General features: G+C 25.9%; 1 protein-coding gene across 3 annotated transcripts in view; it reads left to right on the top strand.

Moving 5' to 3' along the window:
- Positions 1 to 608: 608 nt before the first annotated feature.
- The window catches only part of LOC122855653 (hemicentin-2-like), an 88,708-nt gene continuing 73,520 nt past the window's right edge, over positions 609 to 15,796 (top strand). For 2 of the 3 annotated variants that reach the window (XM_044157183.1, XM_044157181.1), the window contains exon 1: positions 10,618 to 11,557. The gene's annotated coding sequence lies outside the window, so the exon portion shown is untranslated. Of the gene's footprint in view, positions 726 to 10,617; positions 11,558 to 15,796 lie in introns of those variants that run through there. The other variant, XM_044157182.1, reaches the window with a different exon arrangement.

Raw genomic sequence — 15,796 nt, 5'->3', positions numbered from 1 at the left:
AATTTCGATGATCACGTAATAAATCCAATTAAACTATTATTTTTTTTTTAACAAAAGATAATAAAAGTCTATTAAAAATTTATATAAAATAATTATCATCGACGTTAGTATTATTATAATAATTTTGATTGATAAAATAAAATATTTCAATGACGTGGAATATATACGCATTAAAGTTTGGAGACATCTTCAAAAACTGCAAAGTACCAGATGTTTGGTGAATGATTAGTTTTAGTTGACGATGGTTAGGGATGAATTGTCAAAGATGGTGTGTTTGCCACTAATATCTTATCTTACTTCTACCATCTTTGCTCATTTTACTACTTATAATATATCTTGGTCTCTTTGTCTTTTGTCAAGTCTTGCTTCTTAGCCGTGATCACGTGATCTCGTACTAGTTAATGACGTCATTACGTCAAACTAATAGCCAAACATCTTAAGGCGTTGAAACTAGAGTCTCAAGTAGGTGACAAAGATGAGCAAGAAATTGCTGTGCATGTCCTAACATTTCCAAATCAATACAATTATAAAAATAATAAATTATGAATTATAAAATTTTTGTATAATAAATTGTGTTATATTTTTTTTGTTTCAGAGATATTTTTTTGCCTTTATTGTGGGCCTTTAAAAGACAGACAGCAGATCATTATTGTCAAGTGAAAAAATGATGGGATTAAATGTAATTACGGTCAGCCATCTGCAGCAGAAAAAGCTTCATCAAACAGGTAAGATTTTTATAGTAGTCATTGAAAAAGTTGAAGGATTATTTGACGGTTGCTTCGAAATTACTGACCCTCAAATTAAAAATGAATATTTATTTTTTTATATATCATATAATAATAATTTTAAAATAAAATTTAAAATCATTAGAATATAATTAAAAACCAATAAACAATTTTAAGTATGTGTTTCACTTTTTTATGTTAAAAGTTTTAGTAATTTTAACGTAACATATTCTATTAAAACTTTTGTTTTACATTAACAAATTTATTGATAATTATTGATAGTGTCTTTTTAGTAATTATCTATAGTTTTAATAAATTATTATAACTAAAAAGTTGATTATGATGTCATTGATAAAACATGTACCAGTTTAATGTGTACATTAAAAAGCTCATTTATTGATGTGGTTATTTCGTGTTAATAACAAAAAAGAGAAAAAAAAAATAATAAAAGTTTTTAATTTAATTTATTTTTTTTTTCAACTTGAATTTTACTTTTTATTATATTAAATTTAACTTTAATAAAATTTAAAAACCAATAGTAAATAATTTTATCAAATGAATATATTTATAATTGATTTAAAAAAAAATTATAAATATAGAAAATTGTTTGATAAAAATTGTAAATTTTATTAGTAAATAATTTTGATTAATTAGAAAAAATTAAAGGGCTCTCATAGAATTAGTTGAACAATGAAAAAAAAAATAATAAAATAAATGTATTGATCCGGCTGATGGGATTTCGTGGAATCAATTGAATTTGTTGGTAAAGTGATGCATATATATTCATAGTATCGTTGGCAGATACAAAATACGGTAAGGCTGTTTCAATAGCAGGATATTTCCAAGAAGGTTTTGCCCCGGGCCAGTTGTATCGGGTCACTCTGACGTTAGTGTAAAGTAATAGCATCACCACATGCCCCTTTGACCCAGAATTTGATTACGTTATAGCGCATCCATCCTGCCTGCACCTATCTTCAACCTCATCTATGATTTTACTCTTTCCTATACACTTTAATATAGGACACACTCACTCCAAAGTGTTTAAGTGAAACGCTTTAGACCCAAAGTGTCCAAGATACACGATATTGATATTACATAAGCGTTCTTGAAAGCATTTGACAGCCAACACTATATGCATGCCTCATTGACTAAATTATATATTTTTTTACATTTTAATTACATTGTTAATAATTTAAAAAAAAAAAATACAAAACAGCTGTTGATGGTTTTTCATTAATTTTATTCATAAATAAACTTGAAAGCAATTTTTTTAGCAAATTAAATTATAAGGTGAATTTTATCTTTAAACTTTTTCAAGATAAATAAATTTTTGTAGTAGAGAAATTTTAAAATATAAATAGTTAAAATTTTTATTTATATTGCGCATGGGAACAATCAAAAAAATATTAATAATAAATAATTATTTATCATAATTCATATGCAATCATTTAGCATTTATACAGAATAAATTTGTCCAGTCAAAAGTCATAAATATTTATTTTTTTGTTTTGTTAATATTGTACTATTTAAAATACCTCATTTCAATATTTATTTTATAACTCATTCATAGATATTTCAATATTAATTAATGCTCAATAAATGTGGATGTTTTAAATATGATGCTTCAAAGCTATTAAATCGTTAATTTAAATTACAAATTCATTGGTGATTTAATATTATTGAGAATTTATTTTAGTATTTATATTTTATTCACATTGTTCAATTTTTTTTTAAATATGATTTAAATTTAATCATGCTATTGACTAGTCATTTGTCTTTTCCATAGGAAATTTTAGTTTTTAAAAATAATGAAAATTTCTAAAATTATATTATATGCACAAAGTACTCTCTCTCTCTCTCTCTCGAGGAATATTGATTTTTAAAAATTTTATTTCACTTGACAATCTTATTTTATATTTTTTTTTTTATTTCAACACTAAAGTTGAACACTGATATCTACCTCTTTCGACAGAATTGACAGGAGAAAAGAGTAGGTTCAACTTAAGCCTCGTCGTAAATGGATTTTTATAATTCATCTTTACTTTTAAGACCTGAAAATTTATTCTTCAGTACTTTATTAATTAAATAAGTCTTTATATACTTGAATATATTTATAATTTAATTACAACTTAAAAAAAAATTAAGAAATTGATAGTTCTCATTTATGAATTTTAAGATGAAAATAATTATTACAATTATAATAATATTAATCAAGTATTATTCAAGTCACAGAATACATAAGTATTTTCTAATTAAATAATATTCTTTTTTTATTTTTTAATTAATATAAATAATAATGCTCTTTAAAACGAACAATGAATCTATTTTAATATTAATTTTTATGAAAAATTTAATCAAGTTATTTAATTGTATATGAAATTTTAGTGTCAATTTATTTTTTTTATTGTAAATATGTCATCAACTTTTCTCTCGATCGAGTTGTAGTTAATTTTTTAAATTTGTTTTTATTTTATTATTCTAAAAAATATTTTTGTTTTCAACATTTGCTTGAAAGTGTATTGTGTATACATTGATGCAGTAGCTTTAAATTCATGGATTGTATTTGTGATTAAATGTACGTTAGTTTTATGTACATTGTAAGATATAACTATGAAATACATGTATCGTTATACAATGTGTACATATTGTGGGCTAAAATGAGTGTCGTAAATCCCTCGAAATCATGTGTATACACAGAAATAGAGGAGAAATGACTAACGCGTTTGTACAACATCTGGATGAAACGATTAAAATCTCGTTTTACAAAATCTCTCATATTTTAAAAACCTGCAACATCATATATATATTTTTTTATAGTTTTTAGTTAGTATTATTCTTTTACCTGCTGTATTCATGATGAATCACTGAAAGTACCCAATTCTCCTGATTACTTTATGCCGTGAAAAAAAATAAATAAAAAATATTTAGAAACAAAATTTCGATGAAAAAAAAATAGCCATACAAAGCAAATGTTCATTCATGTGAATATTTTCCTTGATGTTAATAAAAAGTGTTGCAATATTAATATTCATAAATGGTTAATAAATAAAAAATAAAAAAAACTTGACTTATATATATAATATTGCCCGTGGGCTGATCATTGACAGAAACTACTGTGAAAAATATAACAAAGCGGATTTTTTTTTTCATATTTTAATGATGCAAATTGTCGAGTGTGTAGAATCGAATGATTTTTTTATTTTTCATGTAAAATGTGTTATGCATTTATGTATACCTGTATGATTAACAAAGAGAAAAAAATAAAATAAAATGAAAAAAAAAAAAAAACTTGAAATAGAGGCGAAAAGCCCGATCGTTCGCTCAAACGATTTTCGGCACGAATGAGTGATCGATGAGGATGAATGGTCAGACTGGTGAAAATTGATCGTTATACTTCCCATTCCATGCGATATTGCGTCTTTCTCTCTGTACCAGTATTGAATGAAAGACTAAAAAAAAAAATCATGTTTTACACTGCCAGTTATTCAAAATGTGAACTGTTATGGAAATTATTTCCTGAAAGAATTTCAACACTCTCAATTGCAAGTAGTTGTAAATAAAATTCCACTAAAAAAAAAAAAAAAAAGAAGAATTAAATAAATATACACACAAAAATAAAATAAATACAAAATTTGAAAATTTCCATTATTTATTTTGCTAAATATTTAATATTCTAATTTATTTACTAAAAAAAATCTTTGAGTAAATGAAGAAATTTCAAATATCTATTTTTGCAAAAATAAAAATATTTGCAAGTAACCCACTAGTAACACTTTGAAATATATATTTAGCATGATAGTGCTTATATACCCGTGGGTCTATATGAGAACTGATCCAATTTCCTAACTCCTTTTCTCATTTCCACTTATCCTCATACAAAATTTTAATTCTTTCTCTTTCTATCATCATCATCATCATTGTATAGAAGCTTGAATTTTATATATGCATGTACATGATAGAGCATAAGCATATTCTGTATACTAAAACAAAGTGAGCATATGGATAAGGGCACAATTGTGGCCCATGCTGAGTTTTGTTATTGTTATTGCATGTATAGATAGCTGAGCTCAGTGAAAGCTCAGAAAGCTTCTCTCACTTGTTCTTCTTCTTCTTCCTCCTCTTCTTTGTATACATATATATATATCCATTTACAAAGTTGTTGAAATTTGGGGGTAAAAGGATGTGGATAGAAATAGTTAGGTTGGTTTTCCTACAGGGTATATGCTAGACAAGAGTAGACCATGCGAACCATCTATGACATCCGGCACCCAAAGGGAATGGCTGACTCGGTTAAATCGCAAAAGGGTAGTTTGTATATACGTGTGTGTGAATATAAATGTGTATGTGTAAACTGAATGAGGGCTGGGTTTTCTCGTAATGTCGACATTTGAAAATTTTGGTTAACCAAAATGATACTCTCTGCAAGTTACATCTTCAAGTGTCTTAATCTTATTATTATTTTTTTATTTTAAAAAATAATAATAAATTTTGCCTTCAAGTTAATTATTAATTATCATAAACTTCTGTAAATATACAGATTAATTAATTAAATTAAATTTATTTTACAAAATTAAAAAAAATAGATTAACTTTTTTTATTTTTATTTTTATGAAAGGATTTTCTCATTATGTATATTTTTTTCTGGTTTTATGAGTTATATTCTTTTGTTATGCATTTTAATATTTTTTATTCATTTATTTATTTTTTTTTTTATATTTCGAGTAATGTGAAAAGCCAGGTGAAATTGTAGAACACGTTATTTGAGGCTCATCGTTGTTTGCCACAAGAATTTTATTACGCTTCACATACTGCAAACGGTGTACTATTTTCACCCATACTCACAATTTTTTATTTTATACATTTGTAACTTTTTATTTTTCCTTTTTTTTTTGTTTTTATATATATATTTATTTTTTTTCTTTGTAAAGTTTACATACAGTCATGTACAACATAAATATAATTTGGATTGTGTATGTGTTATGTTTCTTATTGTCGAAAAATAATATAGCTTGTCTTGAAAAATGGTTTTCAAGACATTTACGAGAAATGCACAAGGTTAGATAATAAAAGAAAAAAAAAAAAAAAAAAACCTGTCGAGGTTTCAAAGTACCACCAAAACGACCAACTGCCTTGAATGAAAATAATAAAAATAAAAATAATAAATTAGTTGAAGTAGCGTAAAACATTGATATTTTATTTTTTTTATTTTTTTTATTTTAACACATGCAGTTAACATATCTTGCAGTATCAAATATATTTTTTCTATTATTTTAATTCTCAAGGGAAGAAATGGAATATGGGCCAAAGAAATAGAAATTCAGAAAAGTTTTTTTTTTTTCAAATAATAATTGATGATTTCTGAGCAAGGGTAGATAAAAAATAAAAAGAAAAAAAAATCAGAAAAGATAACTGACAAAGCTTGGTAAAAAAAAATAGAAAAAGAGAAAGAGAAAGAAAAAAAGGGTGATAGTAAAAGATGGAAAATAAACCCGTTAAATTGGGTTGGTGTATAGAAAAACGTGGAATGAGTCACAAGTTGGTTGGTTGGTTTATATAGACGAAAGGATTTTTATTTTCTAGAAGGAATAGCGTGGATGAAAAGTTGCGGTCTTTCAATGCCGCGACGTTGGGCCGTTCCAATTATTTTAGGTAGTTAGACATTTGAAATCCCGTGCGACAGTTTTTCTATGGACTAGTAACTTAGTGTTGTGAATGTCAGTGAAAGATAGGAATAAAGTGAATGAGGACAAGCTAAGACAACTAGACTAGCCAAATGTCTATGTGTTGTATTACTTGTGAGCCTAGTTGCTGTACTCTTTTTTTTTTTTTTTCTTATTTTTATTTTTTTCTTTATCACAACTTTAATGGTCGTCCTGTCTCTCAGTTGTAAAAGTTGGGGATGCGAATGAAATCGGGCAAAAATAAAGAAAAAAAAAAAAAATAAATATAATGCCTGTCGTCGGTTGCAAGACTTTATTTATTTATTTTTTATTTTTCTTTATTTTCTTGATCCATGACTGGTGTTTTCAATGTTTTTCACTTAAATACAACATCACAGAAAACTCGTCTCCATTCAAAACAGAAAATCAACAGTAAAATAAATTGAATGACAAAAAATAAAAATATAAAAAATGAGAAAAGTTACACATGTATATAAATTTACTTTTATTTTATTTTTTTTAAAAAAAAATGCCCAGTAAAAAGTTGAGAAAATAAATTTTTAAATTTACCTATGTCATCACAAGTATATAAATAAAAATAAAAAAAATAAATATATATCTTGACTTGAAGATATATATTTTAGTATAAATTAAGAGATATATTGTCAGAGTTAAAACAATGGGTGCCAAATTGAAGGAAACAATTTTGGAATAATCGTGGTCTCTGGAGTAAGCCTTGACAACGACAACGATGATGAAGATGAGACCTGAACAACACTGACAAAGTAAACACACCTAGAATGAAACTGTCTACGTCATTGAGTGTCAGTGCATGACAGTGTGATTTTGTGTTCATCATGAAAATGTATATACAATATATATAATATATATATATACATAGGCACGCAGACATAAATTGCTGTGCCTACAGTGTAGTGTGTATATATAGTTGTTATATCTTATCGATCCTAAAGTCTCGGACTGTAGGCTATGACAGCAATGATTATCACCAAGTTGGCCTGAAGCCCATTTCCATCATATCCACCCACACCCAACATTATACACACACACATAAACACACATTTGTTTCGAAAAGAGAATCACCTTGAAATGATTTTTCATATATTTATATAGTGCACAATTATTGTGGATGCCTTGAAGAGCGTAGTCGTAAAATATTGTTGATTTTTTACCAAGTTATAAAATTGTTGAAACGATAATGATATAAATATATATTGAAAGGAGCAGATGATGGCCTTTTTCAATGTTGAAGAAATGATGAGATGTTTCCGCAAAGTCACGTAATTTTCACAAGTACTAAATCGATTTGGTAATCGTTGACATTCACGATGATTACTCTTCACGCATTGATTTTTCATTCACATTTTAGACTACTTACTTGAATGTACTCTCTTTCTGTAAATTGCGGTATAAATTGAGAGTTTAGTGGTAACTCTGTGTGGTATATTTGACCCTCATTCACTATCTTCTAACTTGAATTTACTCACTCACTCACTGCTTCACTCAAATATCAAATAGAGAAATATATTTTGCAGTGTGAACAAGCACTTTTGCACGTAAACATCTGACGTTGGCTTACCAAACTCTTCAGTTTTGATTTATTGTTTTATTTATTTATTTTTTTTTTTCTTTCAGCTCAACAATTGAAGGCTTTTTCTATGCTTCAATTTTTTGTTTTAACAATCTCACTATATATACCTATATTTTTTTTTTTTTTCTATTTTCAAGTCAATAAACTTATATATGATACACTTGTTCATTTTATACTTTTTTTTTTCTTTTTATTCTTCAATTTTCTTTTTTTTTTTTTTTGTTTTCGTTGGCATTATAGAGAAAAGTTTATTTTATTTTTTTTGATAAAGTTTTATTATCTTCTTCATAAGTTGGAAAACGTGATGTTCGATATATGGCAGACTAAGGTGGCTCCGTTATTTTTGGTGTGTAGAAAAAGATCACAAAAAATAAAAAAACTCAGTATGTCGAGAGTAGAATTCAAAATTTATTGACACAAACGAGTCTAATACATTTATAGATTTTTTTTTTCAAACTTTGTTTCATTAGAAAATTTTCCAAGTTTATAAATATATATATATATATATCAACTCGCACTTGATGAACCATACCACAATGATTTGTCTATCATAAAAAAATATTGACTTAAATATATAGATGAAATATTAAGAAAGAAATATTATATTCAGGATAATATATATTTAATATATTAAATTTGTGATAGTTCTTAAAAAGTAATTCAAGTAAAATGAATCCTTAGAAAGTTGTATAGTATAAAATGATATTGCCCAGTGGATTTGCGATCGCCAAGGCGTGTGCTGGAACGATCTTAAAACGATCCAAGCTATATAAAGAATAGAGATTAAATAAAAGAAACGATAACCCAGCTAGTTTGTGAATACAGTCATCGTTATTGAAAATTGCAATTTTTTGTCGTTGTCGTTATTGATCTAGGTCAATTTAAAAATAAAAATAATAAAAATAATAGCAACAGCATTATTGTCATATGATAACATCTACAACTCTATACAAGATTATTATTTTGCTTTTTTTTTTTTTCAATGATGACTTTTATATATATCAATCCAACAGCTTGGAGACTTTAGTCTTTTTAATTTTTTTTTTTAAATTTTTTTGTTGCTTCACATTCCCGTTAGTATATAGTTAAACGCTAAAAAGTTATAAGTCTTTAAAGTTTAATTTTAAGTTAACTCACTTCCTTTTAGTCCCTTGAAAAAGTTGGCCTGGTGGTTGCAAGCACAGGTTCCGGGCTTACTTAAACCTATACACTTTTGTGGGTTTAACGTGAAACTTTGGGACGAAGGTTTAAGATTTTTTTTCCCTTTTTTTTTTTTTACGATACATATCTGAAGTTTTCTTTTTATATTTTTATATATATTTTTTTTTTAAACTTCAAGTTTTTTTCGTACATAATATTTCTTGTCATCAAATAAAATCATTAAAATTTTCAATAATATATTTTTTTAATTTAAAAAAACATTTTTTCTTTTTTGTTTAATCAACAACAAAGTGAAACACGTGTTTGAAACATACCGTCATTTATTTGATTTTTATCGCATCATTGGATGGGGAAAGTTCGATGAAGAAATAAAAAAAAAAAAAAAAAATTGTTTGGATAACGTGTGTGAATGAGCAGTTCATTTATCAGGAATCACTGATGGATCAAGTGAATAGGCGTCAAGTCAAGACGTGAGGGTCAACTATTCAATTCAAGGCTTACATTTCTATCGAAAAAAAAAAAAAAAATATATAAAAAATTGAAAAGAAAGAATAGACAGTGCTTTTGAAAAAGTTCATAATGAAAGCATCAAGTTATATTTTGTTGCTCAGTCATCCTTCAGTCCTATGGTTTCAGTTGACATTGTGATTCAAAAAAAAAAGATTAACTTTGTATTCAACTTTCATATATTTTTTTCAAAATGAATATTCCAATATTTTCAAGTAAAATATTATCAAACTATTTCATGACATCTCCCATTGTTCTCAATATATAAATTTATTGATATAATACAAAAAATTCATCTAGATAAATAAATAAAAATAAATATTTTCTAAATTTAAAAAAAAGTTTTTTAACAATACTCTGTGTGTATTTTTGCTGAATCGGTTTAAATGAGAATTTAGGGGAATCTATTCACTGGGGGTAGCATTATTCTGAGTTACAATCGACAGTTAAAGTCGCGGTCACACACCAGACAATCCCGCATAAAATTACAATCATCCTGTGTGAGGGGTGAAAAAAAAAAGGTGTGATAAAAAAAGAAAGAAAAAAAAAAGCTGTCTCATATAAAGAAAAAAATAAAACAGATGAAATTTCTTTTTTTCTTTATACATTTTATATTATATATATTCTTAAATGTTTTATTGAGTGTATAGCAAGCATGGTGTGTATATACGTATTGTCAAATAATGTATTGGCGGGGAGACACCAACAGTTCTCGATGAATGTTCCACAATGGGGTGGTGGTTGTGATGGTGCTGGTGGTGAGGGTGGTAGTAGTATAGTAATGGTGATGGTGTTGGAAAGAGAATTGTCCTGGATAGTGAATAGTAGTAGTGCTATCTATATATATTTTTTCGCGACGGGTTCATGGTGCGCTGTTGAATAAATGGGGGTGAGTTTTAGTTGGTTCTCGCGCTTGTCGTTACGATAACAGCGCCATTTTTGTGCCACCAACAGTACACCCTCAGCATCCCTGGTGGTGGTTTCGCGCGCGTCAATTTACCCTGTTTCGCTCACTGGAACAACGAAAAAGCATGTTGAATGAAATAATTAATTTATAAAAATATAATTTAAAAAATATTAATACATATATTAATACATACACATAGTGTTTTTTTTTGTTTTTTTTTTTTTTTTTTTAAATTAAAAAATTTACATTATTTAATTTTATAATAAAAAAAAATAAAAAAAAAAGAAAAAAAAATTTTTTATCATTTATTTTCAAAAATTTATGTTTTTTGTTTTCAACATAAAATATTATTTTTTTATTTAAATTTTTTTTTTTTTTTTATTCAATGATTTTTAATTTGATTTATTGTGCAAATATTTTGGATATTTTAACGACTTTTGAGGCCTCAGGCTGATTTGATTGTAAATTTTTGTGAAAAAAGTGATAAAGTGAAATTTAAAAAAAAAAAAAGAATAAATAAATTATGGCTTAGTGATTATTTTTTAAAATTTAATTATTTTTTGTTTTAATTAAAATTGATTAGTGTAAAATTGAGTGATGTTAATGATAAATGTGATTCAACGATAATATAATTTGACAAATGAGAAGAATAGTATTATTTTTATTGTCGTGTTATTGAATTTGATGACAATAATGATAATACGTGTTTGTGTTAGTGATTATTATCAAGTGAATTTGTGGAAAATTTTCTTTGATACTGCAATATTATAAATGGAAATACAGTATCACTCAGTGTGCTTTATAATTAACAAAATCAGTTTGGGTACAAGTGATTAATGAATAATAATGTTAATTAACAACTAATAATATTAATAAATTAAATAATATTTAAAACTGGAATAAAGGAAAATTATTTATCAAGTGGATAAAGTGTGCAGTTTGGTGGAGCCCAGTTTATCATCAGCAAATCGTTTCATCAACGAGAGTGAGTGTGGCGCCCAACAATATCAAAATCGTGCCAATTTAATAACAATAACCCAGCATAAAATTCTCTTGTTCTCTTGTTTTTATTATTATTAATTTTTCAAATTAAATTAGTAGTTTTTTTTTTTATTTTAAATCTTCACTAATTTTACTTTTAAACAAAATTGGCAATTAGTTGTAAAACGTTTTGCATGTCCAGTATAATATAATTACTTCTCCCCCAAAATTCTGTTAAATGTTGGTGTACAAAGAATTAAAAAAAATACATAAAATGAAAAATAAATAGTTAAATAAAAAAAAGGAGTAAATAAAAATAAATAAATAAAAAAAAAACAACAAATTCCTAGGCAGAGGGGAATGAAAAAAAAAATATAAAAGGTTGAAATTAAATTAGAACAATTGGAGAGTTCCAATCGAACGTATCGTTCGTATAATTAAACTCTAAAAGCGAGACTTTTTCTCGCTGACAATCAATCTGATAGTGTATATGTGAGTGTATTTTTTTTTTTTTTTTTTGCGTCAGTGTATGTGTCTTGCGTTGAAAAAGGTCGTTCAAATTATAGTTTTACTGCTGGATTTTTTCGTCAGTATGTGGAAGATTATTTTTTTTTTTTCTTTTTTTCTACTGTTTGTGGGTGAATGTGTTCAGTCAGTGGAATAAAAAAAAAAAAAAAAAAAAAGGATTGTTTTTTTACAAGATTGGGCTGGTCTTGTGATGAAACCTTTTATCGGGTTTTTTTTTTTATTTTTTTTCTTCAACACATTCAGGTCTTCTCAGTGTTACAATTGTCCTTAGCATAGTTCTCGCATGTGTCACTTGGTATCTTACTTTTATACGATTGTCATTCTCTCTAAAATCAACATTTATTTATTTATTTTTTTTTTTCAAATGAATTTTATTCAATTTATTTCTTTGACTATTTTTTTTTTCTTTTAAAATAAATGTTTTATCCTGAAATTGATACACAGCTTGGTTCAATAAGAAATAGTAAATTTATTTTTCATTAATTTTTTGCTTTTTTTTTTCTTTATAACTTTCAAAGATAAAAACAATTCTTTCAATTATGAATTTTAAATTTTTTCATTATTTTTAAATGACTCAAGTTGAATAAAAAAAAAAAAAAAAAAATTGTATTATTTATTATTAAATTTAAAAATGAATAATTATTTTTAAATTATCTGATAATTATCATAGTGTATAAATTATAAATAATCATTTAAATTCGTTGCAAAAAAACATTTTTTTTTTTGTTATTAAGAAATGTCACGTGACGTTTTATCTAGCCTTAAGAACATGAAGATTAATCAAGACGACGAGAGGTGAAGCAACGGAATTTTAATGCCTTTTTCAAGAGGCACTTCCTTCCGGCTAGCTTCTTTAGATATTCACGCGGTATTTCATTACCCTGTCTACATCATATTTTTATTTTAAAAAAATAAAAAAAAACAATACTATTTAAAAAAATATTGAAAAAAAGTAGTTCAACATTTTACTTAAATGGTAATTGGACTTTTGTTAAATTAATTTACAAGTGACTTGTTAATTTTTTATTTCTTTTTTCACATTTTAAAAAAATTTTATAATTTAATTTTTCTCAACAGATTTTTTGCTAGAAGCTATATAATTTTTATTAATTTTTATATATAAACTTTTTCATTAAAGTATATTTTTTTTTTCCATACATTTTTCTGCAAGTCAACACGCAGTTTTTTTTTTTAATATTCACCTATTTTTTTTATTCACCTATGGGGTGAATCGAGACACGCTTTGGTGCCCTTCAATGTAAAAAGTATATTTACATATATATATTTTTGCATATATGATATGTGGATGTGATTCACAGGGCAGAACGTGGGTCATTATATTATGTGCTTTCCTCATGCATGCATATTTTAATGCCCTCTGCCACTTTTGCTTTTATATTTCAATGCATATTTTTCAAAAAAAAAAAAAGCTCATGTTAACGATGCTTTACTTTTTTTATAAATGGTTATTTTATTATTATTGCTCTATTGAGATTCAAGATTTCGTAATTTCAGTAATAAAAGTCATTAAAAAAATTTATTATAAAAACAATAAAACTTTTACTTTTTTTTATCTATATAAATAGATACTAAAAAATTACATTGGCAGTTTTAAACAGTTCAAAATTTATCACCAACTTTATCTCAAAAAAAAAAACTTGTTTCATAGAATTTTTTTTTTTTTAATTTTGTAAATTATTTATTTATTTATATTTTTAATAAAATTTTCATTTGAGAATATTAGAAATTTTATTTTTTTCACTGTTTATTAATATTTTAATTTAACTAAATTAAAAAAAAATCATAACGAGGTAGGCAAAAACTCGAGAATTTAATTTTCTTCGGGTGAAAAAGATGAGAGAAATTTTGTTCACGTTTGGGAGTATTATTAATAACGATACTAATGAGCGCAATTACGAAATATTTTGTGTCAATTAAATGAACGTACTTTTCTTAATGATGCTTTGAAAAAAAAATAAAAAATAAAAATTGATTTTTAATTTGTAGACAAACATAAGAGTAACGTAGTGTACTTCAAATAATTTTCACCTAAAACTTCAATAAAAATAAAAAAAAAGACAAAATTCCAATCAACAAAATTTCAATACATATTTTCAAATAAATTCACCTGTTAAATTGGCAACAATACAAATTAAAAAATAACCAAATTTTCAATTATTAAAAATGTCAATAATGAAATAGCTAAAATACAGATTATATATATATTTTTTTTCGTTTTCAAAAGTTCGTTGTGCCAAAAGTCCATGTAGTTTTCATGAATGCTATTGGACTTTGTACAATGAGGTACATAGCAATGTCCAATATATACTCAATACATAGAGCCATGAATACATGAGTATATGTAATGTGAATATACACTGAGGTGTAATTTCGTGAACCAACTCACCAGCCGATCGTTGCATTTGTCATTCCGTGGAGACATCTGGCCTCGAGTCCCATTAGTGACGTATGAGATCTACAACCACACTATATTCAAAATACAATACACACATGAATATACGCATAGTTTTACCATAGACCAAATCATATGGGACAATACTACTTGTGCACAAAGATCATACACAAGAGTTGAGAGATATACATCTATCTTTCACTTTGTCCATATAATATCAAGCTAGTTTTCCAAAAGCTCACCACTATTTGTCTTTAGTACGTAATTAATTTGAATCCTCTAAACTATCCTCACTATGAAATTCTATATGAAAATTAAACATGACTTTATTTTTAATTTATTTATGTACATGTATGATGAGTATTTTGACTTGTTTTACAAATAAGTATCAAATGGAAATTCAAATATCTATATTTATTAGAGTCTTGATTTATTATTAAAAATATTCTTGTGGAATATGGTAAAGTCGGATATTAAATGATGATGGTATACATGATCTTTTAGTAATTTTACTTAAATTATTTTATGTATATTTACAATTTTATAACACTCTTATATGTATAAGCAAACTTTTGACAGATGCCAATATATACATGTCGATATTTGAAATGAGTATAAATTTTTCTGAAGATTTTAAAGTAGTTTAAATTTCATGGATCTTGTGTCGTGCAGATGTAGGTTGGTGTATTTTGTTTTTGTTTATTTTGGACAGGTAATATTGCTGATGAGACTGGCTTGACAGGTTTTCGTTTGACAAATGACACAGTGATAATTGATGAACTACGAGATGGCTCGGTTTGAAACGATTAGATTCAATCAATAGACTTTTTAGTTAATCGATTTGCATACTTTTAGCTAACTGAATAAATTTAATAATTTTTTTAAAATTTAAAGCAAATTCTTTAGATTAAATGAATTCAAGTTTTATTAAATAAATAAAACAAAAAAGAAATTGATATTTGTATTCAAAATATTTAATGATATAAATTTTAAATAAAATAAATATTTAAAGAAAAAAAGGAATGTTGACTGAGAGTTTGAAGATGAAATGATATATAAAATAGAATAAGTTGTTGTCATTTTGAACAAAACGAACTTTGCAATTAAATTGTCGAGAGGGTGCGGTCTATTTGTCGGATATTCTTCAATTGGAAATCTTGTCCGGCGAGTGGTGGTATTTACTGAGTGTGATGTACAAGATAGCTCGTGCCTAACCCACTTCTTTTTATTTATTTCTTTTTATTTTTTTCTCAAACTACATCTCCCCAGCTTACCCCTCAAAAGTAAACAAGTGAAGAAATT

The sequence above is a fragment of the Aphidius gifuensis genome, linkage group LG4 (assembly GCF_014905175.1).
Source record: "Aphidius gifuensis isolate YNYX2018 linkage group LG4, ASM1490517v1, whole genome shotgun sequence".
Classification (NCBI taxonomy): Eukaryota; Metazoa; Arthropoda; class Insecta; order Hymenoptera; family Braconidae; genus Aphidius; species Aphidius gifuensis.
The sequence above is the reverse complement of the archived record's forward strand: the minus strand, read 5'-3'. Positions and strand labels throughout refer to the sequence as shown.